Raw genomic sequence first — 25,697 nt, forward strand, 5'->3', positions numbered from 1 at the left:
AAGGAGGGAAGAGTCTAGAACTTCTTGCTCTGTCACTAGTGACAGTTCTTGGTAAAACAGACTCCTGGGCAAAGGGGACCGTAAGGCATCTCCTGTTTGCCCGTGTGTCTCCCTTTGTGGTATCTTAGGGTAGATAGGAAACACCAGCCAGAGCAAAACACGTGGCTTGGAGAACTCCCTGGTTTCCATAGCCCTTTAAGGGTGTGCATAAGCTGGATGTCAAGCCACAGTCAACACCAGCTGAGCAGCGGTGCTTGGGAGTGTGTTGAGATAGACCTGGGGCAACTATGTTCTCATCTGAGATTTCAATTATGTTTCTCACCTGAGAGCCCAAAAAAACGGTTCAGTAGCAGTACTGACAACTCAGATTTTACTTAGAATTATATTTTATTAAAACTTTGGCTCCTCTAATCTTTGGTGGGTTTTTTCCAACTCCAGTTGTATCACAATATGTTTTATTCTCCTTTGAGTAGCTATCCTGCAAGGATATTTCAATATCACTAATTCAGTGCAGGTTATGAGAAATACCATAAATAACAGATGATACATAAAAAGGAATTTTTCATATTCTGCACAGTTGTATTAGTGTATATTAGTTGACCTTTAGATACAACCTAATTCTTTAGCTCAACAAGCTTCTTTTATTATTAAATTAGAAGAAAAAAATACTCCTAAAAGAATGTTATAAAGGCTCAGAAGTGTTCAATGAATAGAAAATGCTAAGACAGTTATATATTATGATATAGACAAAAAATTCAAGGTTATATTTTTTTCACAGGTGGCCTCTTTTCACTTCAACACAAGACATGATTTGCTTTTGCTTCATATACAGAATTTCCATATTTTGCAGTGTCCTCTTACTATTCTGTGGTGCTTGTTTCAGTGTCTGGGGGTTTTGCAAACTGTAGTCAGGCTTCTTAGCAATCTCTGGCATGAGCACAACCTAGCAGAAAGACCAGAAACAAGGCACAAATAACAATATATCCTCTGGCTGTGGATATTATTGCAATAATCTGGCCTCATTTTAAAATAATTTTTCAGAAACTTCAATAAATAAAATCTCCTTTATTCAAAATAAGACACCTGATTTCAGCTGTTGCAAGGAGTTACCAAGACTTCTGCAAATGAGACCACAACGACTTGAGAACACGACTTAAGACCATAACATTGTTAAAAGGGTGATGTTATTTACTCCTGGTACTCTTGGGAACTGTGTTTACAGGCACAGACATAAATACTCTGGAACCATGATTTAACCATGATACTATGGGGAAATATTAGTTCCCTCTATTCAGCCTTTGTGCAGACACACCTGGAGTATTGTAACCAGGTTCTCCAGAGCAAGAGGGAGACTGGCAAACAGGGTGAGGCCAATGAAAGGCTGCCACATTATCAGGGACTGGGGAGCATGATATGTTAAGAGAGGCTGAGGTAACTGTGTTTGATAAGTCTGGAGAAGAGAAGGCTAAAGGGAAGGTATATCCAATCACTCTCTTCATTCAGGAAGAGTGTGGAGTGTCCCCAGCAGGTCACAGGTCTTCCTTCCCCCTGTGCTATGCAGGAACCCCAAAGAGAAAATTTCAATCCAATTATTTGTCACTAGTAAGAAGTAGCTGCAATCTGATGATTTTAATCAGAATGTTAGGTTAAGAGGAAATTTGTTCCAAATTATGCAAAGAAACCAAATGTAGAGCCTTTTTGCAAGTGTTTTGTTCTCCATTTGCATTTTCTGTGGCCTTTGAATGCTTTTGCATGCAAGGATGAAGTCACTATTCACAGATTACTACAAGGGAGACTGAGACAACCTCTGGTGTTTACATTTGTTCCCCAGGCAAATTCCAGAAGGTAGAGTAGTGAATGGGGTGGATCTTTGTCCTGACACAATCTACACCTATTAGAGGTATACAATTGTGATCACACTTTGTGTCAGCTTCCTGTCATGCCTAAAGCAATAAAAGAGAAAAGATAAAGAAAAAGCCCTTAATCTCCTGCAGAAAAGGAAATGGCATGTGCTGTCACATTTCTGAAGATATCAATTCCTTAGTCCAAGTCACAATCATTGACAGTGAAAAGCTTCAGAATTAATAAAGCCCATCTGAATTTCAAACTTGCAGTCTCACTGAGCACTCAGGCATTCTTTTATTTTTAGTGAGGGTTTAAAAAAAAACCAAACAAATAATTTCCCCATAATTATGGAAAAACTATTGTTCAGTCCTTGGAAAAATGGAAAACCCTTAGTGTCCTACATGCACTGGTATAGAAACCTCTAAATTGCATGTGCAAAAAGTTTTGATACTAACTGTGTTTTCCACATATGAAAAATCCAAACATTGTAGCCTATTTTTTCTGTTCAAAATTTTATTTTGTTGATGCACAAGGGAACTTAAGCCAGTACTGTCATTGAGAGAACATGGATTTTGTGCCATCTCTTCCAAAATTCCTTCTCCATCCACCATCCTAAATGGTCCTATTATATTCAGAGGTACTTTTCCTCTTAGAGCTTTGTTCTGTGTAATTGTGTAGTAAATCTTGTGCAGCATATTTGCAGCTGTGCCTCAGGCAAAATTCCTGGAGTACTGAGATGACTTCACCTGGATTGCTAAATAGAGCAGTCTCTCAATGACAATAGTGCAGCAGATTAATGAGCTCCAGGTTTATTTACACTCCCCTGAGTGTTGTTTTGGGTTGTTTATAGACAGAATTAGCAATGTTCAATCCAATTCTGAAAGGCAGTTCTCACAATCCATGGACTAGAAAGCAGTGGAGGTTTTGCAAACCTCATTGTCACATAAATCAAATAAATGCTGCAGTGAGCAGGGTATAGGGCTGTATACACAATTTCTTCATAGGACCTAAAAACTGATGCTTCAGCACTCTGAAATTTCTATCCAAGCAAGAGTATTTATGATGAAGAAAGGGTAAAGCATTTGCAAAATTGATACCTCCTAAAAGTACAAGGTACAATCCCATCAGGGACTGAAAAATGAAACCTACAATGCAGACTTTGAGCCACTAGTGAGTATAATGTTATATATTCTCTGTCAACTGCAGAGAGCTAGGATCCTACATTCAGCATAGCCTAGGGTTTCCAAGGACTATTATACTCAAGCCACAGGGAGGTGATCAAAAATATAGTTACAACACTTCATGGAAACAGTCTTTGCTTGACTCTTGTCAGATGGAAGTCAATATTCCTTGTCTTATTTCTCCCCTTGTGCATTGCTCCTCTCAGGATGGCTCATAGTGCAATGACAATGTACAGCTGTTGCTATTTTGGTTCTTAGGAATTTGCAAGGCAGGTGATAAGTCTCCTGGTAAAACTTACATGGAGAGTTAGAATCAATAGAAAACCCAGAAATATCTAGAGATAGCCTGTGAAAGTGGATATGTACATTATTTTGTCTCTAATTTGCTATCCTAAATTGAAAATATTGTGAAAATAAACTAAAGCACAGCTTGAAAATCAATAAATAAATCAGAAATTGGTGCTTAGTAATGTGTCTCAAATAAAGGCTGACAAAACATTTTCCATAGAAAAATAGTGTCAGCAGAAATAAGCCCTTTCATATTTAACCAGGTTGTGCAGTGTTTGAACAACACAGTTAACAATGTGGTTATCAAACTTATATTCAGGAGAATGAAAAATTCACTGTGCATTGTTTCAGCCATCCAATTTATTTTTGAAAATATGGAATTCAGTTCATGAAATAAACACTCAAATTAAGTAAATTTTGTAAATGGCAGGTGTAAATGTCGGGTGCAAAAATATCAATGCAAAGTAAATTCATGGAAAAAAGCTATATTAGAAGATTATAAAATAAAACTTATATTTGAAAGATATGTCTTAATTATCCACAGATACAGAGATGGAACAATATTATAATACTAATTCTGATCATTTTGATCTGTCAGATTAAAATGATCAGAATAATAACCATGGGATTTTTCTTATTCTTTGAAGAAGTGAAGTCTCAGACTTTATTCTGGTAGTGATTTTTTTTTTCCCTGGCTCCTTCTTACTTTTTCTTTTTGACAACTTTGTGGAGACAACTTCTGACTTGTTCCTGAAACAATGACCAGCATAGGACAGAAGGGTTATATTGCTCAGGAAAACAGAGGATTTTAGAAAACCATGTTAATATACACCAGATCTTCTTGCCACCTGCACTTCCCAGCATTTCTGGATATATACACCTTAAGCCCTCTTCTTCTACACATTTAATTTCTCTCTTCTTATAAACACAGGTACAGGCAACTCACATGTCCCAGCCTCAGACTGTCTCCTAATTCCTGTGAATAGGCCTTATAGAATAAATTGTTTCATTTTTTTAAAATAGGTTTTTCCTTAAGCTTGTGACATGTGTCATACTAAAGAAAGCCAGAGTGAAGGGCTTACAGTTTGTCCTCTTCACAGCTTTAACTGAGATCAAACATGTGGCTCTAGAGAAAGGGAACTGGGGCCTGAGTGAGAAGTTACTTAAGGAAACAAAAGAGATGGATTGAGATCCATGTAGGTCTATCCGAACATCTCTATAGCTCTGTCTCTACAACTACCATCAGGGACAAGATAGAATTATACATTTGTAGTAAAACCAGAAAAGTAGGTACAAGTAGATACAGATAACTAGTTTGGTTTTGTTGGTTTATTTGTTGTTGTTTTTGTAAGGACAGGGGAGTGTAAATGGCAGCTAAACCACAAAAATGACAAAAGGAGGGGGGGAAAGGAAAAATAGGAGGTGGATTTTAATCTGAACAAGACTTTTCTTTCATAATAAATTCTTTCTTTGCAAAAAACAGCAAGCAACTGGAGACACAGAAAACGATCTGTAGTGCCCTTTTCTTCCCCAGCACACAGGCATGTTCCCAGGACTAAGGTCCATACACCATTCATGAGGCAGAGACTGCACCTCTGCTGCTTCAGACAGACTGCACTGAAACCTATGGGCAGCTCCCAGCTCTGTCTTCAAGGACATGGAATCTGTCTCTCTCCTTTTTTTTTTTTTTTTTTTTTTTATTCAGTCACAGTTTCATTTAGTGAAACTACAGGTGTTGACATCTCCTCCCAGTCCTTAACACTCTGCAGGTAGCACTGTTCTCTCTGTACCAAGCCACATGCATTTCCAAGCCTGAAAAGGATCTGAAAAGGATCACATAACAGGAAAGGAGTGGTGATTTATGACTCTTGAGACCCTGTTTTGGTGTGGGGATTGATATTTACAGGCTAGGATGACCTGGACCTCCATATCCTTGATCTTTTTTATAAGTGAGAATATTTTGACTTTTCATAAATGGAAAAGCTTTAAAAAGAAAATCAGAAGGCTAAACCAATTTTCATCTGTGATTTCAGCTTAAAGTGTTTGCTAAATTCAGGATACATTTGAAAATTATTTTACTGGTTGCAAAATTATAGAATGGGAACAAAATACCTCCCAAAACATTATGTCACAAGGCTCAACCTTCTCTTCAGCATTGTGAAGTTCACAGGCTGTCAAAGCTGTTGGGGAGCACAAATGGGCTAAAATATGAAAAAAAAACTGTTCTAGAAGTGTGATAAATTCCCACAGAGGACTTAACAATGGCTCTGGCTTCTGAAAAAAAAGGCCCTGAGAAAAATAAATATGCCAGAGACACATATTTTTCTGGGAGTAAAGAGTCTGGGGCAAGGTCTTCAGGAGCAGAAAGAGCAAACCCACTCATCCAAAGAAGGGTTTTCATATTCAACATCTGAGGGGCCTATATACCTAAACAAGTACTACTATGCATTTAATTTAATCTATAAAACAGACATCTGTTAATTCCTACTCCTTGTTCACAAGGAAAATATTTATTTACTCTCATTATAAAATAAGAATATGTGTTAAACTCCAACAGTTTTCTAAGGTGGTCTAGACATTTTAAGGAACTTGAAGGCAGTTTTCTTTTGTCCAGGAGTACCTGTAAGTGCATTAAAACATTGTAAAAATGATTTTTTAACAAAAAAAAAAAAAGTATTTTTTAATCACATGAAATGGAATACATTATTCCTTACAAGTTCATAGAAAACAATAATCTGAGACTGTTGTGAAATAAAAAGGTTTTTCACTACACCTTCACTCATATTAGCGCCACTGAAATGTTTACATACACAATGGTTTGTCTTTATAGGAGGTCTCAATTATGCACTACTTATGGTTCATATATATTATATTTCTTCCTGAAACTCTGCCAAAGATAACCACCTGGAAAGCTGAAAATAAATTTCAAATACAAGATGATTTGTTGAAAGTGTAGGCATTTTATAACTTTTTTGCCTCTAGTCAAGTAAGTACAATTTTGAATGCAATTATTTTTCCCTGAGATCATACTTGCAGATATGAACTACATGCAGACTCTTTTAAAAGTCTTGCTTTGAATATGGATGAGTGAGAACAATTTATGCAACATGTATCTGAAGGTCATTTAATTTTTTCAGAATTAACCCATAACTCCTGGAAAATGACACTACATTCTAAATTAATGTCAAACATCCTGGAGTGCTATTGAGAGAAGATTCAGCTCTGTATAGTATCCCAGACTGTATAGTATTACATTTCAGAAGCCATTTTCTGTTATAGCACAGGAGCATGGCAGGAAAAAATATTATCAGAGTAGCTATAAGTATGTAAAAATGTGTATGGGAATGGCACCAGTTAAAATGAAGACACTCCATCTACATATTTTTTTTTTACTAACAATATTTTGCTATTGCTAAGCTAGTGAGTGTACTTGATTTGTTTAATTCATGCACACTTGAAAGTTTGGTCTGATTTTCCTTTTTGTATTAACATTATATTTACAAAAAATTCCTAATGAGCCATGCTGCAGCTTCTGGTCTTTGAGTTCTGTTTGGATAGCTAGACACACATTGCAGTTATGCACTACAGAACATATTTTCTGGCTGAAAACAAAAAAAACTTAGTGAAAACTACATTATTCTCTGTTTCAAAATTAACAATGGCAAAAGGAAATAGCTCTAAAAACCACATTCATCTGCATGGGCCAAAAAAAATAATGAAAAATACCAAACCAAAGGTGTTTTGCAGAACCACTGTAAGATGTAACAGAAGGAAGGTGTGAATTAACTAGTTAATTGAATCCAGATATTTTCTGCTTCCTCTTACATATGTGTTGAAGCTTAATGTTTTTTTCCTGAGATATCCTTAATTTCAAATTGTTAACATCTTGAATTGTCTTGCAAAGGCAGATACTGGATGATGTACTCTGAATTATCAGGAATTGCAAGGACAGGTAAGATTAGATCTGTGCCTTCATTTCACTTCATAAAAATTCACTTCACAGTGCTAAGAGCAAGGGTCATTGAAGAGCTTTGTTGAGTATTTGAGAGAACTGTAACAGAAGTATTAAGATTGGCATAAACAGAGACTGTGTGGGTAGGTCTGGCTGCAGGAGCACCCAAGGGAACAGAAGGGCCACAAGGCTGATGCTCAGATGAACCCATGTCTTAGGTTGGCAGATGGAGCTGGGGGTGTGTATTCTCTCCCCCTCTGTTAGAGGTGTGGCAGTTCTCTCCTGTTAAGTGGGCAGTTTTCTTCATCTCTTCCACAACCAATCCTCCCTCCAGGAAGACATCTGCTGATAATGGGCTATTGAATATCTCTGCATGACTGATAAAAGTTACAGAATCCCATTGTGAAATGCTCCACCCAGAGAGAGGAGCAAGCATTCCTAACTGGATATAATCTGAGTTTTTAGGACACCAGATGCAGCCTTTCCACTGGATTCCCAGAGGAACAGCTGGGTCTTTTTCACTGGATCTTCAGAGGAAGACTACACCCTTCCACAGGATCACTGCTTAAACCGAACCACACCTGTCACTCCAGGAGGACTGCAGCCAGTGTTTAATCAGGACTGGCACCACCACCCTGGCTAACAGGGTGTCAGATTGTATTCCGACTCTGTCAGTGTTCTGTATGACTGCATTTTTTATTTTACTTTTATTTTCTTCCCTAATAAATAACTGCTATTCCTACTCCCATATCTTTGCCTGAGAGCCCCTTAATTTCAGAATTACAATAATTTGGAGGGAGGGGGTTTACATTTTCCATTTCAGGTGAGGCTCCTGCCTTCCTTAGCAAACACCTGTCTTTTCAAACCAAGTCAACAAGTCACAGACATCCCAGTGCAGCACAGCTACTTGCAATTTCTCAGGACAACTAGAGAGCCAGGAAAAGCCTATACCCAAACTAAAATACACAAACAGTAACAGCTCCCGTCAAAGGGGGAAGAAAAATAACAGACTAGAGTCCTAGGCTGCCCAAAGGATGGTGAGGAAAACCCATGGGCTCACAAAGGTGGGATGGGATGGGATGGGATGGGATGGGATGGGATGGGATGGGATGGGATGGGATGGGATGGGATGGGATGGGACAGAGAAGCAAAATGCATCATTAGCTCCTAAAGGGGACTAAGAAAGTCAAAGGTCAGTCACCCCTCTAACTGAGGCAGCATGGCAAGGTCTCAGATTTGGCATCCACCTAGAGGCACCTGTCCTGGTGCTTATGAGAAACACAGCAGGAAAAAGTGAGAGAAGTAAGATTTCTTCTAAAATAAAATGAGGTTTTCCTTCCATAGCAGTGTTATTTTCTATAGCATAGACAAAGTGATCCTCCAGGTCCCTAGAGCAGTAAGATGAACTCCCTCATGGAAGCAACAGCAATGAACATTGAAACTGCTCAAGTTTACAGGGGGAAAAGACAGGTAAAGATATCAAGTGGTTTCCTGAGAATTATCTCCCTAAGAACAATACACCTTTTAAAATGCTGTGCTCTCCTAGGAAAATAAGTGCATAATCAGTGTCCAGCTATGCGTAGTCCAGCTAATGTCATGGACTTGGCTGGGAGAACAGCTGATGAAGAGTGCTCATCTCCATCAACTGCAGGACTTAAGGTCCCTGGACCACCCTTTCATTGCAAATGAGCAGAACAACTGCCCGCAGCCTTGTTACATTTTGCCTTGCTCTTGCTTCACACGTAACAACTTTGTGTACACTAATTAACTTAGTTTTGGGTGCTAAAAAAATAACTGCTTCTGTTTAGAGCATTTATTTGACAGATATCATTATAGCATTCAGGCTGATGCATCAGAAAGGATCTTGTGCTATTTGTCTATGGAGTGCTTCACAAAACTTTATATCAGTAAGTAGAAATAGCCTTTAATTTGGTGCTGGTTTGAGACTTAATCCAAGCAGGGAGGTACCTAGTGCAATAACAACAAAAGAAAGAAGATTTTTTTTTTTTTTTTTTTTTTTTTTGCCAGGAAGCACTGGATCTGCCACAGTTCCAAGACTGCTGTGCTTGAGAATGGTTTCTCCTCCCTGCTGCTGCTGGGGTGCCTGTCATGGGAGCAACAAGCAGTGATTCTGTCAGTAACTTTGGAACATGAGGTGGTGAAACGTCTTCCTTGCAGCCTTTCCCCTGCCATCCCCATGGCCCCTTCTCTCCAGTCCATCACTCCATCCACCTCCTTCTTCCACCTGAGTGGCCACTGCCTGCTGCAGAGTTGTGCTGGTACACACCATGCTCTGAGGCAATTTATGGGCAAACTGGTTGTTAATGGGCTTAGTGTGATGGCCCCATTCCTTTTCAATCAAAACATTTGATTCCTGCAGGGGGTTTGCACTAGGGATAGGGAGTTCAGTTGCTCTGCAGTTTATAAATATATTCTACCAGTCACTGTTGTACTGAAGAAATATACTTTGGTTGTTTTACATTTCAAGGCACACAGTTTGCTTAAATTCACCAGCACTTATTTCCTCAAGCCTGTTCTATATTCATTACGTGCTTATGTTTTCCCCACTTCTATGCATTATAGGGATGCTTGCCATGAGATTGCCATATATTTCTTTGGATTCTGGTATCTTCAAAACACCTCAGGTATTTTCACAAAAATAATTTTATTTTCTTCCAAGTGAAGTTTATTAAAATATCCATTGCTGCAGGCTATAGTACGTGGAATGGAGCCATAACTCATACTTAACAACCTTTTACCAGTCTTGCTACTGATAGCTGAATAAATTTAAACTCTCCTTTTGACTGTGCTGATTTTTGGATGTGGCATTTCTCTTACTAACTGGGGTAATTTTTTTCAATGGCCATCAGTGTTCTTACAGGACAGGTGATTAAGGATCATTTCTGGCCTCTCACAAGCATAGAATTCTCAGTGCCTGTTAGGTAGCAGCAATTGTGCTTCTGAAATACACACTATTTTTCTATTAAATTCCCCAGCACTTTATCTTAATTACTTCCATTTTGTCTATTCTATTTTCCCATTACTTACCAACACAGAGATGATGACCTGAGGTGCTCAGAGACTGCCATAAGTGCTGCCATATGTGCTGCCATCCAAGGTTAATTGATCCGTAACTCTGGACATCACCTCCAAGGCACACTTCTTGACTCTTCTGTAGTAAAAGAGCTGTGAATCAAGCACTGCACGTGTGTCTCATAGGGATAATACTCAGCTGATTTCCTGTTTTTCAAAGTGATTGACCAGTCTGGGTTGTGTGATCTCTTCCCTCCATGCCCTGCATGGCACCAAAGCACCACGTGGCTGTCACTCTATGTCCACTTGACTTCTTGGGGAAGAATGCCTCTGTGTCAGCTTCATGCTCTGCATTTTACCCCTTTGACTGTGCTTCAGTCTCTGCAGTCTGTAACAGAGAAGGACGAGATTACCATTACAGATATAAAGTAGTATTATATTAAAGATTCTAATCTCTTAGGGGAAGAGCACACAAAACAGTACCCCAACCAGATAAATTACAACTGAATTTCTCTGTGCATTCGGGAACTGAAAAGGTAGTTCGCTGAGTAAGTGGGTTTTTCATCTCTAGATGCTTCCACATCAGGATGGGATGCCTCCTGAAACACTGTTTTAAATGGGGCTAAAACTGTGTGGATCAGCATGAGGCAAAAAGCATGGATTGCTCTGACTTCCGCAGTGAGGAAGCTAAGCCAGACTAACAGTTGTTCTTTCTTTAAAATCTTGAACCTATATTCATTTTCTACACTTGTAGCCTTTTTCAAGTTTCTGGTTATTATGAGCCCTCAAACCTGCAGATCTCTTGGCCAAAAAAAATTGTTTTGGTTAAAAGAAATAGGTAAGGACAACAGCTAAGAAACTAAATTGCCAGTTTCTTATATGATTGCTGGTTGTGAGACCCTGGCAAGAGGACACTGAACCTCCATAACTGGAAAGGCTGAAAAATGCTTGTCCCTTGCTGTATTTGAAAATATTTCTCAGTATGATTTTGAAGACAGCATTAAAATCTGTAAGAAATAGAAGGGAAATGAAGGACAGAGTTTAAGCACTGAAAATTGTGCTTTTGCTTTGTTTCCCTTTTCCATTATTTGTATTAACTACAATATTAATGTGACACAGCAGTGGCTAGGACACTTCTTGAAGACTGTTCAGAAGAACTTTTCATTTTTGCTTCCAAGGACAGAAAATTGAAGCAAATGAAATATGACTTGTATGAGAGTCTGGATGGAAATAAACATATCTTGTATTTCCAGTACCTAGTGACTAGGTAATATTGTAAGACACAGAGAAAGAAAATCCATAATGCAAGAAAATAAGCAACAGAAGCCAAAGGAATAAAAGCCTCAAAATCTGATATTATTTCATGACTACATCAGTCTATTTAATTTTGCAAATTACAATTTTGATCTGATTGTTAATTTTGCTGAACAATTTGCAATGCATGCCATCTTTTTTCTGTGCTTGTAGAAACTGCCAATGAATCAAGACACCGTGTCAAGGCAAATCACTGCATTTGTATTAGGTATTTCACTTGCTTTAGACCAAATAACTTTAGCATATACTGACATCCAATATTCAAATATGCAATATAAATTTAATTTGCAGTGTCTTGCATTTCTAATGCATGGGGAATTTTTTACAGAGTGCAACTATTTTAAATATTTATAAAAACTCACAGGACTGCAAATTTATTGGATATTATAATTTGCTTCATACATAAACATGACAGTAAAAAGATAGGAAAAAAAGAGTTCTACCTCATGGCTTTATTATTAAAGGTTGTTTGAAAGAAGTTTCAATATTAAACAAAAAAGAATTTATCAGAAAGGCACCTGGAAGTTCACAGAAGACAGGATGCACAAACAGTAAAGTAGAAGTGAACTCTGGGAATTCTCTTCAGAGAACAGTGATTTGGGACATGAAGTTGCACCTCAAGGGCTGCTCATTTCCTAAAGCATGGCAACTAAAGTGAATGTGGCTTTTTTCAGGCCCTTGTTGTGGTTCACCCCAGCCAACAGCCATGCCCCACATAACCACTGACTCACTCACTCCCCTACCAAAAAGATTGGGAAGAAAATGGAAAAGGCAAAAGTAAAAAAACCTCATGAGTTGAGGTAGGGACAGTTTAATAGCCTAAAGCCATGCAGACAAGCAAAGCAATGCAAGGAATTAATTCCCTGCTTTCTATGGTTGGGCAGGGGTTCAGCCATCCCCAGGAGAGCAGGGCTCTATCACCTGTGACAGTGACTTGGGAAGACAAACACTATCGCTCCAAATGTCCTCTCCTTCCTCCTTTTGCCCTCCACTTTCTATATGAAGCATGATGTCTCATGATCTGGAAAATCCCTTTGGTCAGTTTGGGTCACCTGTCCTGGCTATGTCCCCTCCCAGCCTCATAAGCCCTCCTAGCCCTCTACCACTGTGTGGCAGTACAAAAAGCACAGGAGGCCTTGGCTCTGCTCAGCAATAACAAAAACATCTCTCTATTATCAATTCTGTGTTCAGCACAAATTCAGCCACTGTGAAGGGAAAAAACCCTCTACCCCAGCCAAAGCCAGCCCAGCCCAACAAACCAAAGCACTCCTGGCTGTCCAGCCGGCACTGCGTGCCCGTCTTGGCAGGGAGTCAGGATGGGGTATGAATGACCATGGCTACCCTCCTTGGCTCCAACTAACTTCTCTTTGAGGTTTGCCAACTATCATTAAAGAATTGATCTAATATTTGGATAATTTTAAATCAGCTGAGCTATATGCAGTTTCTAGCTGTAATCACAGCCCAGCAATGGGTATAATGCCATTGAGTTTTTCCTGACTTGAGTTATTTATATACAGAGAGCAGTTCTCACTTCCTTTAAATTTTTTGGAAGAACTAAATGCAATTCCCCTGGCTCCCTTCTTTAAGACAATAGAGGTGCATTGGGGCACCAGGTGGTGGTCATGCAACCTAACAGAAATGGAAGAGGAACAGGGTATCTTTGGTTTCTTTTTCAGCATCTAAAGCACAGGATAACGAGTAAGAGACTCATGGAACCCAGCCAAGTTCTGATAAGTTGCCTGGTTCTTATGCTCAGCCTAATACTTTGAGATTTCAGGAGATAGTGAAAAACAACAACAACAAAAATTTTTAAAAATATTAAGAGTTTATTTTTTTTTACCCTAAGAGTTAGTCTTTTACCCTAAGAAATAGTAACACAAAAATGACTGCACTGAGTCAGAGCAATAGTGCATGTATCCAGCAGTAAACCCCATTTTAACTAAATAAGACTAGAGCAGGAATACAATTGTTTACATACCAGATCTTTACATACCAGGGTACTACAATGTAATTTAGCAAAATGAGTGTCTAATGATCCAATATTCAGTTCTGCATATCACCTCAGAGTACAATGTTGGCAATGTGCAAGTGCACTGAGGCCAGTCAAAAAAACCTCAATTCACAGAGATGGATTGAAACAAGCATAAGAAATAGGCTGTTAAGCAGGGGTAAAATGCAAAGCAGTGCTCCCCCTAAAAAACCCAAGAACTTAACAAACAGAAAAGGTCATAATAAATCCAGAGGATAACTGAAATTTCTTAAGAGCAGAATTCCCATCATTATCATAATGCTAGAACATGAGTTCCCTAATATTCTTACTAAAATGAACAACAAGAAGAGTGTTAAGAACTTGTTTCCCCCCCATTAGACATTTACCAATGGTTTTATTCAGCAGTTAAATTACCTGATACATTGAAACATAATATAAGAATACACAGGATATGTTGCATTACCCAGGAATGAGTCTCTGAAGGACAAGGAAAAGGGGAGGCACCTGAAACTATTTGGTTTTTTTTTTTTTTAGTTTTTTTTCTAGCAGATATTGCTATAGTTAAATTACAATTAGGAATACTCTTTTATGTTTCTTGTGGGCTAAGAAGTAAAACAGTAGAAGGTAAGGTTGTGTTTACTACTACTCTGTTAGTGAGCTGCAGCATCAGCTACACACTGCCTGACTGGGCCCAGGGCAACAGAAAAACATTGAACCATTTTGTTCAGACCAGGAGATGAATGATGCAGGATGAGGCCAGGTGTCTGCACAGGGTATGGATGAAACACTCAAAATCATTCCAGGGAAGCCCTAGATCCAGAGTTTCCATCTCAGCCAAGAAAGCCTTGGGGAATTGGTTAAGCCTTTGATAACCTTAAATACAATGCCTAGGAAAATAAATGCAAACCTATATTTCATTTTGGCCTGGCAGTTGGCAATTGACCCAGCAATTCATAAGAAGTCAGTTAAATAGACCGGAATGCTGCTAAACACTCCAGTCTAACATGTTTAGAGATTTTAATTACAAGTTGTGAGAACCCCAGCCTTGTTTTGGGGCCACATGTGGTGGTGAAATTCCTCCTCCAACCTGTGCTTCCAAAGAAAAACTCCGCAGGCTTAGCTGTTCGGTCTCAAGGCAGTTTATTGCTAGTTATCTAACAGATTATGTTCTTGGACTGTGGCTATTTGATCAGCGGCCTGGGTAGAGGCACACACACACCCTGACATCCTCTGTGTCTGCTGTCTTCTTCGTCTCTCTCTCCGCCCAGGGCTGCTGCTATCTTTTATAAGATATATTACGTATAACATGTTTACAATTATTCCCCAATACCTACTACCTACGTTGCCAAGTGTTTTTCTACTCTAAACCAATCTGTGAATGCCAACATCACCAAGAACATGGAGGTAAGGAAGAAGAAGGAGGAAGAACAGGATCAGCCCACTTTCCTCCATCTTAGAACTTCTGACCCTCATGTACAAAGTGAAAACCCCCCTGTACATGTGCTAAAACCCCCCTGTACAATACAAAAAAAATTTCCCCTCTACTTTGTAACTACTTTTACTATACTATCTAACCTTTTGTGACTGCTTGCTCCACCTCCAAAGTTGGTAATTCATTCCATGGCTCAAACTCAAAATCACAGCTGTTTTTCAGCTGTCTGCCAGGGTCTAGAATGCTTCTGACCAAGGCCTGGAACCTCTAAAAATGTCTGAGAGACATTTTGAGTTCCCACAACAAGTGAAAAAACACAGTACAGTAACACCTGAGCAGTGGAGTTTGGCTGACAGAAATAAAAGGAAAACTTAACACCTGGCATCACATTCAAAGAAGGACAGAGATAACAAGTGTCTTACTTCATGTCCTTTACCACAATAACATTGATCTCTTCAAAAAATACAGAACAATATGAATCCTTCACAATATCATCACTGTGGCTTCTTGCTCAGTGGTAATTCAACTTGAAGTTTGTGAAGAAGAGCCAACATTTGAACTGAAGCAGTCCTGTATTTCGCCATTTTTATCAGTCTCCAGAAACAGACCTTTTCAGCTTCAGCGACGGGAAGTATCACTTAAGATACCAAATTTATCCCACAACAAATATAAATGATACAGAAGAACACAATGCACTGCTCTAAAAATGGAAGCAATATAGTCCTCGGCAATAGGAAATTCTTCTGTAATGAACAAAATAAAGAGCAAAATTCTGGAAAATATCTGGAAAGCAGGGGGCAGAGGCTGTGCCAACCCACATTCCAGCTCAGCTGGAAAATTATAGATTATAGTTCTCATTATATGATTTAAGGTTTATGGAAGAAATTCAGAAATACTTCCACAGACTTATACAAGAGTTTCAGAAATACTTCTCAGACTAATCTCTTTTTTGTCACAGTCTTCCCACAAACATATAAACAAACATATAAAGTTAAGTGCAAAACACAAACATATAAAGTTAAGTGAAAAAATGCATTATAAGGAAGTAAGAAATGTAAGTATACATTGCACTATATATTACTAATTTTACAGACCACAGCCTTATAGGAGTTATCACATGTAAGAGAAAGACACTCCACTGAGTACAAAATCAAGAACCTAAAACCATAAAGCCTTCAGTTAAAGAATTTTGTTTGCATTTATAATAGTTTCTCCTTCATTTGCTCCATCTGTCTGTGCGACAGGATTTTTGGCTTGCCCATACTGAGTATAACAATATTGAGATACTTGTGAAAAAATAATTGTGAGAAATCGTTCGGGATAATGAATAAACACCTTGAATTTACAAAGTTCACTTCTAGTTAAATGAAAGCTGCCTACCACATTGTGTCAGCAGGTGCTGCCAGACCTTTTTCTGGCAGCATTACAGCAGCTCAGCCCAATTGAAACAAATACAGGGAGGACAGCAGCCCTCGGGTGACCTCGCTGAGCACCCCAGGGTTTTCCTGCCAAGAAAAGCCTCATGGCCAGGGCCATGTGGCTTGGCAGCACACACTGAGCTGCTGATGGGAGCAGGAGGAAGCAAGCAGCACCTTTGTCTCAGGAAAGCAAGGTCTTTGCTGGGACACGAGAACTCGGAGAACACAAGAGTGAGGAGCCCCAGCTTTTGTCACTAGCAGATCATTACTGCAGGTCCACCAAGCCAAGGGGAGCATGACTTTTAAACAACTTGGTGCCTTTACAGTGTTTGGGTACCTTTAATGCTGCAAGACATGGTCAGAGATTTCTTGGAAACTGAGCAGATCCATTTGGCTCCAAAGTGACTAAGGCTGCTTCCTCTTCACATCGATCCATTCCCTTTTTAAAACATGATGACTTGGGAGATGTGCAAGCTCCTATTTGCAGTCTTTTCCATACTTCCTACAGCAAAATGGATTATTTTCAGTTCCTTTTTGCATTTTTAATTCTCGCCTGTCTCCGTTTTTTCCCTCTGAAGGTTTGTAGGCATATGTTTCTACAGAAGGGGAAGTTAGTTGCTGACTTTTTAGGAAGAGTGAAGTCATCCACAAGGCAGTACTGATGAAGTTTATGATTTTTCATTTATTTCCCTTACTGGACATTCAAAGATGCCTTTGGTAACAGGTGTTTGGCTGAGGCCTGATAAAGTCTCCTGGGCTTCTGGGGTACTGTGAGACTCAGAGGTGCTCTTCAGTGCTTCCTTGAGGAGTTTCTTTCCCATCCTTTGATGTGAATCAGCACATTCCAATTTTAAGCAGATCAGGTGATTAACATCAGATGAGAATCTGCTATCCTCCATTTTAACTTCCTGGAAAACAGCTAGTAATTCAAGGCTTTCCTGCCTAGCAATCAGCAGTCAGTCATAGAAACACTTCTTCAATTAGATGCAAGCTCACGATCAAAAGTTAAAAGTCCACCAAAAAAAACTAACTGTGAGAAGAGATTTCAGAATAATAATCCTTATGTTGAAGTGCATAATGCTACTGAAATATGTATTCAAAGACCATTCCTGCATAAATACGATAGCTGCTCAAATTTCCAGGGAAGAAAATTATTTGTATAAGATTTTGTTATCCAATGGCAGCAACATTTTTTTTTGCATTTTTCTCTTAAATAGCATATACTGGCTATCACTGTAATTACAAACATATATTTTTAAAATCCTTTAAGCCACTGTTTGTACTTACTCTCTTTGATGATGTACTAGCTGGTAGCAAGGGAACTTTCATCATATATCAATTAGTAAGTGAAAGATAACTACTGCACATGTTAATTTACTGTTTTCATTAGATGGAGCTGAACAGTATTAACACCGATGAGCCTAATGAAATGAATATTATATCTCAGTGGATACTGTGACTCAAAGACAGAAAACTACCTACAGGAATTTTCCACACTGAATTCTGAGTGGAAAACCAGCTCATACAGCTCACACACTCACACATAAATCCACAAAAATTGAATAAAAATAAAATTTAATTTCTTAAAATAATGTGTTTGGAAGAGATAAAAATTATTTTCTGAGCAGAATGAAAGTGCTATTTTTCTGGTAAATTTTTCATTACCTGCTTTGTATCATTTGTCCCAGAGCCTTGCTGTCACAGGACTTGTGTCTGTTCCCAGTGCCCCCAGCTGTCAGGCTGTGATTATGCAGCCATTCGTGGGAACACTAAATAATGTCACAAGACATGAAAACTGTATTAACTTCCTGGTGAGGCAAAACAGGAGGGACACTTCTCTTAGCTTATCATCACTTTTTCCTCCAGTTTGCATGAATTAAACAGTGATGTCCGCAAAAGGACTTGGGAGCTTCAGCTGGTATTTAAGTGGGACAGTTCTGATTCAGCTTGTGGGCTCATGAAAGCCAAAGGTTGTCTGTGTTTTCAGAATAATACAACAGAATGGAATCCCTTAAACATATATTACTTACTCAAAATCCAAATTATTTAAATTTATTTTCTTTTGCTACTGTAGAAGGCAGAGCAGTATCAGCCAGAAATATACGTATATAAGGTAAACGATATTTGATTCTTTCTGAGCAGGTGGTATCATAAGAATATTTAATTGAGTGAAATAGAGGGAAAGATTGCTAAAAGGGGTAGAAAAGGTAAGAAAAAACCTCCTCATTGCCTAAGAATTGAGAAGCAAGAGGAAGCAGAAAAGAGGTGAAAACCAGAGAGGTTGGAGTGCGTCTCCAGCCAGATTTGGAGAATCATTCTTAAGTATACATGATGAATTCCAAGCCATCATGAAAAAATGCAAATTCCTTGCCCTAAAGGCAAAGGTAAAGGAGAGCAGTTCTGCCTAGTAATATCAAAAGACAGTTCAGGAAAAAGAGTAAGAATTCCACCATTTACTTGCAAATTAATCTTGCCTATCAGCCACCTTCAGCAGATGCATGACTCAGAGTATTTCTTACCTATCTGAGGCATGGGCTAGAAGCTGTCCAGGGTTGCCTTTGGCAGGATGCCACGTGTCCACCAAGTTGCTATATTACTCCCCTTCTCATCAGGACAGGGCAGGGAGAAAATAAGATAAAAAAAACCCTCATGTGTCAAGATAAAGGCAGTTGATTAAAGCAAAAGCAAAGGCCGTGTACAGAAGCAAAGGAAAATTATTTTTTCTCTACTTCCCATCAGCAGATGATGTCCAACCACCTTGCAGAAGGTAGGCTTTCAGCAAGTGCTCTGAAAGACAAATGTCATAATAACAAATGTTGCCCTCCTCCTCCTTTCCCCTAGCTTCTATTGTTGAACATATTTCATACGGCACAGAACGACCCTTTGGTTAGTTTGGGTCAGCTATCCTGGCTAGGTTCTCTTTCTAGTTCTTCCCCCCTGTCCAGGCCTACTGTTGAGGGGAGAAATTTGGGAAGACAGTCTTGGTGCAGCAGTAGCCAAACCACTGGTGTTTTATCAGCACCTTTCTAGACACCCATACAACCCACAGCACTGTGAGGGCTGCAATGGGGAAAATTAACTCCATCTGAGCCAGAATTCCATCCAGCTACAATGTCATCACCAGGAGAACTGCAGAGGAGTTGCTGTGAGAGAAGCTCAGCTGATTAACTAGTGCAAATTAGTATTGCTTCATTACCTTTTACAGAGCCCTGACAAATGTATATCAGCTGAAGATCTGGCTTATTCTGTCTTGTTCTGCTTCAAGCAAACATACTCCTTTTATCTCTATTTTAATGCAAAGCACCTAATAAAACCTTCATTTTGATGCAAGTGGGATGTATGAGTGAAAAAGAAAGCTGATAAGTTTCTCAACAGTTGGCAAGAAGATCCTCAACTAATGAGTAAAAAATCTGAATCATGGTCTTACTCTTCTGATAATGAATATTTCTAGTAATTGATGTCAGTAACACAGGCCCTGGAGAGGGACTGGTTTGGTTGGGAGATCTAATTCCGTGGAAGGAATTACAGACTCTAAGTCCATCTTCAAAGAGCCTTACAGAGAGACGCAGGCATTTTAATCAAAGCTTTCACCTGGACTGATATAAGCTGCACAGCTACAACTGTTTAATACTGTGCAATTCATTGCTGCCTTCCCACAGTACCAGCCTACCCTATTCTTGATCCACATGCCTCTTCCTGAGAAGCAGAATGCCTTGCCAAGAACTAAAATAAGGAGGGTTGGGCAATTGTGGTAGTCTGTTATTTTACAGTTGGTTCTTCTGTAGTATGATTTTATATTCCTTGTTATACGTTTGTAATGGCTCAGTCTCTGTACCGCATTTGGCTTCCCTAATGGTTCAGTCCTGAATTGTTTACCACAGTTTTCCCCACCAAAATGTATGTCAATCTACATATCAATCCACCTGTATATCTCCCTTGTTCCTTGTCTTACCCCTGTCTGTCAAAGATAGCATGCTTCTTTGGTTCTAGAGTGTTCCCTGTCTTTCATCCCTTCCTCAAAGCAGAATTGGGTAAGGTTTTCTCCCTCCCCATGTTGGCTGCTATTGGGGAGCCCTCACCCTGCACCCCTCCCCCAATTCCCTCCTATTGGTCACAGGTTGTGTCCTCCCCGTGTTCCCCCTACCCTATAAAAGTAGTCTGTTCAGATTTGGTTCACTTGTTCTACCCCAACTTCGTCATTAAAGATTTGGCAACTCAGCCAAGTGCCCTTCCCTCATTCCCGTGCCTCGGTTTCCCCGTGCTCTGTCCCTGCTGCGCTCCCCACCGCAGCGATCCCCGCGCCCGCACCGGGCTGGGCACAGCCAGGGAACCTCCGGCCGGGGCCAGACAGAGCCAGGCACAGGCAATGGGGTCCCAAGGGGGTCTATGTGACTCCTGGAAACCACCAGGAAGCTTCATACTGACAGTGCAGCACATCAAGATGAGTTCCCTGGATATCCAGTAAGAATAACTATGCAGTAAGACGTGTTCCCAAACCAGTTCATTTCCCTGTGAACCACATATGACATGCCAACATCCCATTCACATTCAGTATTTAATTCTAGGGCTCGGGCCAGGCTATCAGGCAATGAGATAACGAACCAGATACCATGGATAAACCACCAAGTGTTTCTTTACATCCTCAGGTTCCTAAATACCTTCAAAACCTGGGCTCCAAATCCTCCTTTCTGCTCTTGGGAGAGATCTCATCCTTTTATCCTTGTCAGAGACAATCTGCCACACTGACAGTTCATTTTGTAGTCCATTCTGGGCACAAGTAATGGCCTGCTGAACCTAGAGAGCCACGTTGCTAATTGCCACCATGGATATGGGGAAAGAAGACAAGATTTAAGAGGCTGGCTTCACCCTTCTCCATTTCAAGAAACATTTGCTGTTCAGTGTGTTGGTCAATGTAAAAAAAAATATGAAATACTTACTATTAAGAGCCACTTCAGCTTCACATTTTCTTCTGTATTCCCAAAGTGGAACAAGCAAATGCTCAGCTGGTTCTGAACACCTGCTGCAACCCCTCTGGTGCCCTAATTCTTAGCACGAGATTTGGCAAAACACGGGAGGCAACCAGTTCTTTCCCCATTGCAGAGAGCCAGGTGGTGATTGCTGAGGCAGCATCGATGCTGACGGAAGAGTGAGTAAGGCTTCAGATAAATAAAATCTATGTTAGGATTTCAAGCATCCCACACCATAGAAGGATCCAGGAATCCTGCTAAAATGACACCATCCAGTTGATATTTTGCAGATATTTTTGAACTCCATTTCCTTATCACTTTTTTAAAGGCCAATTTCTTTGTTAACATGTAAAAGAGGATTTGAAAAGGTCTCACATCTATGTCCTATATGATAAAACAGCTAGTAGTTTGCATGACTGATTTAGAGATTGCTTCCATCTGCAGTATTCTAAATACCATGTCTCATTTCAGAAGAGAAGTGGCATAAATATGTGACTAAGTGACATAAAAAATTTGACACCTAAGGAATAGCATTTTCTGCATGATCTCAAACTCGATAGAAATGAAGCATATATTTTTCATGCTAAAAGATACTAATCTGAACATTCTGCACAAATGAGGCCCATTGACATTTACCTGAGAAAAAATGATACACAAATTCTATGTGAGGATAAAATAATTGCATATTCCCTTCAAACATTGCCAGTGATCTAAAATTAGTCTCAAATTTATTTTAATTGGATTTGGAAACAGAAATTTGTTCCAGTTAAACCAAAATATTTTTGATTAACCCAGTGTATGCAATAGGAGTTTTCTTTCCAAGAAAGTAGATTAATAGAAAAGATTCAGGAGAAATTTTCACAGCAAAACTTTGTAAACAGAAGAAAACACTACTCTTCTGTCTCACAGCCAAAGGGAGTCCTATGAGAAAGGGGATTATCTTCAAATTTCTTAGAATCCAGAATTCTCAGTTTTGACCCCTCAAGTTGATGGCAGTATGTTATTAAGAATAAACCTGTATTTGTTGAAGAAACTACCACAAAAACAAAAGCTAAGCAGAAGTAACTGTGAGTGTATCCAATGAGCATATATATTTGATTTTGTTGTTCAAAAGCACCATATGGAAAACCTCATCCACAAAAATGAAAGAACAAGGGAAAAAAAGTGTTTTCTTTCCTATATTTCATTAACATCTAAACTTCATGAGGAGATGGATCAAACTAAATTTTGACTAAGCTAAATTTTGAAGCAGAAACACAAAATAAATACACACAAAGCTAAAATTGTGAATGTACTGTATAATCTCCTGTGCTTTGGTTTTGTTCAGAAAAGCCTGGAGAAGTATTTCTGGATAGATTCTCAAACGTGCATCTGCATGCCTTACAGTTGCTCTGGAGGTGCTTTTCCAGCCTGTTCAGAAACATTTCCTCTCTTTCCTGGAAATGCTGCTGAAAACCTGACTGAAGATTACAACAGGGGTCTTAGCATTACTAAGCAGAATTAAAGGATTGCTCTATGTGTTGGTTGTACTTGTAGTTTATACATCCCAGAATAGTACTTCCATTTCTTTCAGACCCACATGCAGCTCAAAATACATGATATTGTCAGGGTATTCCCTGGAGAATGGCTCTGTAGAACAGAATAGTCCAGTTGGTGATGCTGAGCTTGATGCGCCCCTGGACGTTGGTGGCCTTCTGGGTTGCCAATATTTGGACTTGTTAACTATCACACCATCAATGATTGCTCAAGGCTCCAGTCTCTCTATATTGGAGACTGGAGTCCTGTGCTCCCCATTCCCTTTTAGTTCAGTAGAATATATCTGGTTGTGTGTAGCACTTTCCAGATGTTCTATTGAATGTGTAGATTTTTTCAGATTATTTCTCCATTTCCTTTTTCTGCCTTGCAGCATAGCTATAGTCCTACTGTTTTTTATTTTGTGTGGTTTTTTGTTTTTTTGGTGGTTTTTTTTTGTTTTTTTTTTTTAATATATGCACCCTATCTGTTAATTTACCAAGACCACCAATGAAAGCAAACTAGAAGGCAAAATCCTGCAGAGTTGCATAAATATATCTTCCCCTTTTGTAAAGAAAGTGCTGAAAAGTATTTCTCGAGCTTAGTTTTGCTTGCAGGTTAGGGTTCTTTCATCTAAACGATGATCCTGTAGCTGACTTGTGAATATAATGTTAAACATTATGAAAAGCCTTGCTAAGAACCAGGTGTAAAATATTCACACTCCTATTCTACCCACAAATGCCATTATTCCACTGTAAAAAGAGTTACTTGGATCTGCAAAAAACAAGTTACATGTTACAAGTCAGTCAAGAAGAGAGTTTATGCAACTATTCTCATAATTTTCTAGTTACTTATGAATGTGTTGCTGAATTATCTTTTCCAGAGTTTTTCTGGGTGTTTAAGTTATGCTGAGTGCTATGTAGCTCCCTTGCTCCTCCTCACCTTTTCTCCTTCTAAAGAAAGGGGGGAAAGCAAAAATTATGAGATCAATTTATGATGCTTCATCTATTTCCTCTTTGAATCCCCAGAGCAATCCCTGGTTGCTGCTGGCTCCCACATCTTTTTAGCAAGTGCTTTTTCTGTCAAAGAATGGAGATCATCAGGTCTAGAAGAGCTACAAACATCTTATCTACCTAAGTATCTTATTTACCTCTGAGATGGAGGGTTTATTGCTGGTATTAACTTTGCTAATCTCTCTTTCTTGCTGCCTCTTCTATCAATGATTGAAAGGTAACACTGCCTACCTTGCTTAATAGTTAATTTAAAAAATTTGAACCTTCTGCAACACTTCTTATCCTTTATAAAATGTAATGAACGCAAATGTTTCCTGAAATTCAATTAGAAATTCAGTTTACAAAAATTCAATACTATTCATAATTGCAAATGGTTCAGGCATGCAATAGAATGAATTATTGTCTATTGTATTTCATTTAAATCCTGGTTAACCTCTTGCTGCTTCTAAATTGGAATAAAAGCAGAGAGATGTAGAATGAGAGTACCCTCAGAATACCAATACTAATTGACTGAAATACGTTTCTTAGGATGCAACTTGCATGTTAAAAAAATCAGTTCAGTTGTGATGCAGAACTTGAAAGTGGGGAAATAATTCAATAACTGTAATGAAATTTCATCTTCTTAAAATGTTATTAAATGTTATGTAAATCATTGTTAATTATATTCAGTGCTGAAAATACTGCTGTGTAGATACTGCTTCAATGGCAATGAGCACAAGAAAGACAAAATGATGGTTTTTCTTGCTATACTTGTACTGGAAAAGGGGAACTTTGACACCTTTTGATGAGTAGAAAGATATTAAACCTGAAGGGAAAAGTCAGCCCTAGATAAAACAAGTTTTTGATCTGGCAACTTCTAAAAGGCAATTTGCACTTGATCTGACTCACATATTAAAAATATACAGTAGACAATTAATTCAAAGAGTAGTGGCTTTTCAAAGTCATATTTTTGAAAGAACTAACATCCCTGGAATTAAATTAAAATGCACTTTTAGATATATGCAAGTTGAAAGTGCTTTTATCTTTAATATTGGAGGCCATGCTACTCTCCTTCCTTAATTTTTTGCAAAAATCATTGTTCAAAGGTCTGGAGGAAAAGTTCAACTCAATTGATGGGGCATTATTTTAGCTTTTAATCATAAAGGCATTTATTTGAGCACGTGCTCAATTCCCATTTATAAGTGTTTTGGTCCAGGTCTGTGTTTACTTCCTTTCATGAGTCACCCTCAGTCTTCAATAATAAAAGAACTCTAGAAGTAACTATTTCATATTTTTAAAAAATAGAGAAAACAATCTGTAGCTGTATAAACACTTAATTTTTTTTCCTGAAGATTTTGTGTAATTAAGAGTTTGCAGTGCTTGGTGAAAATGATGTAAAATAGGGGAGTAGGAGAAAGAAAGGGTGTTTCCTTATTATTGGAAGTGTGATAGAACAATTGCTGCAAATACTGGGTGTGAGGACTGCAGGGCTGTGCAGTGCTCTGCTGAGGCACCTGTAGGGCCTCTGCTTCCATCTGGAGGAGAATCAACTACCCAACAAATACTCTCCCCAGAAAGGAATCAGAATGCTCTCCCACAACACTACATTAGTCCTCCACTTAATACACCAAAACAAATAAGGCATGAAAAATTCCATATTTTAAGGAGAGTTGCAGTAGGAAGAGATATTAACAGTAAAGGTTAGGAAAGTAGAATAAAAACTTTTAAGGGCACTTCAAATATTCACTGAAGCTGGAAGGTTGAGGCTGCTCA

The 25,697-nt window shown here is 38.9% G+C and overlaps 1 long non-coding RNA gene across 1 annotated transcript; it reads right to left on the bottom strand.

Annotated features, from left to right (window-relative positions):
- Nucleotides 1-846: 846 nt before the first annotated feature.
- On the bottom strand, nt 847-21,582 carry LOC110478606 (uncharacterized). The gene is made up of 3 exons (XR_002466793.3): nt 21,391-21,582; nt 10,315-10,687; nt 847-943 (listed from the first exon to the last, which is right to left on the bottom strand). It is a non-coding gene; the product is annotated as an uncharacterized LOC110478606 (long non-coding RNA).
- Between the last annotated feature and the right edge of the window lie 4,115 nt (nt 21,583-25,697).

This window comes from Lonchura striata, chromosome 3, assembly GCF_046129695.1.
Source record: "Lonchura striata isolate bLonStr1 chromosome 3, bLonStr1.mat, whole genome shotgun sequence".
Lineage (NCBI taxonomy): Eukaryota > Metazoa > Chordata > Aves > Passeriformes > Estrildidae > Lonchura > Lonchura striata.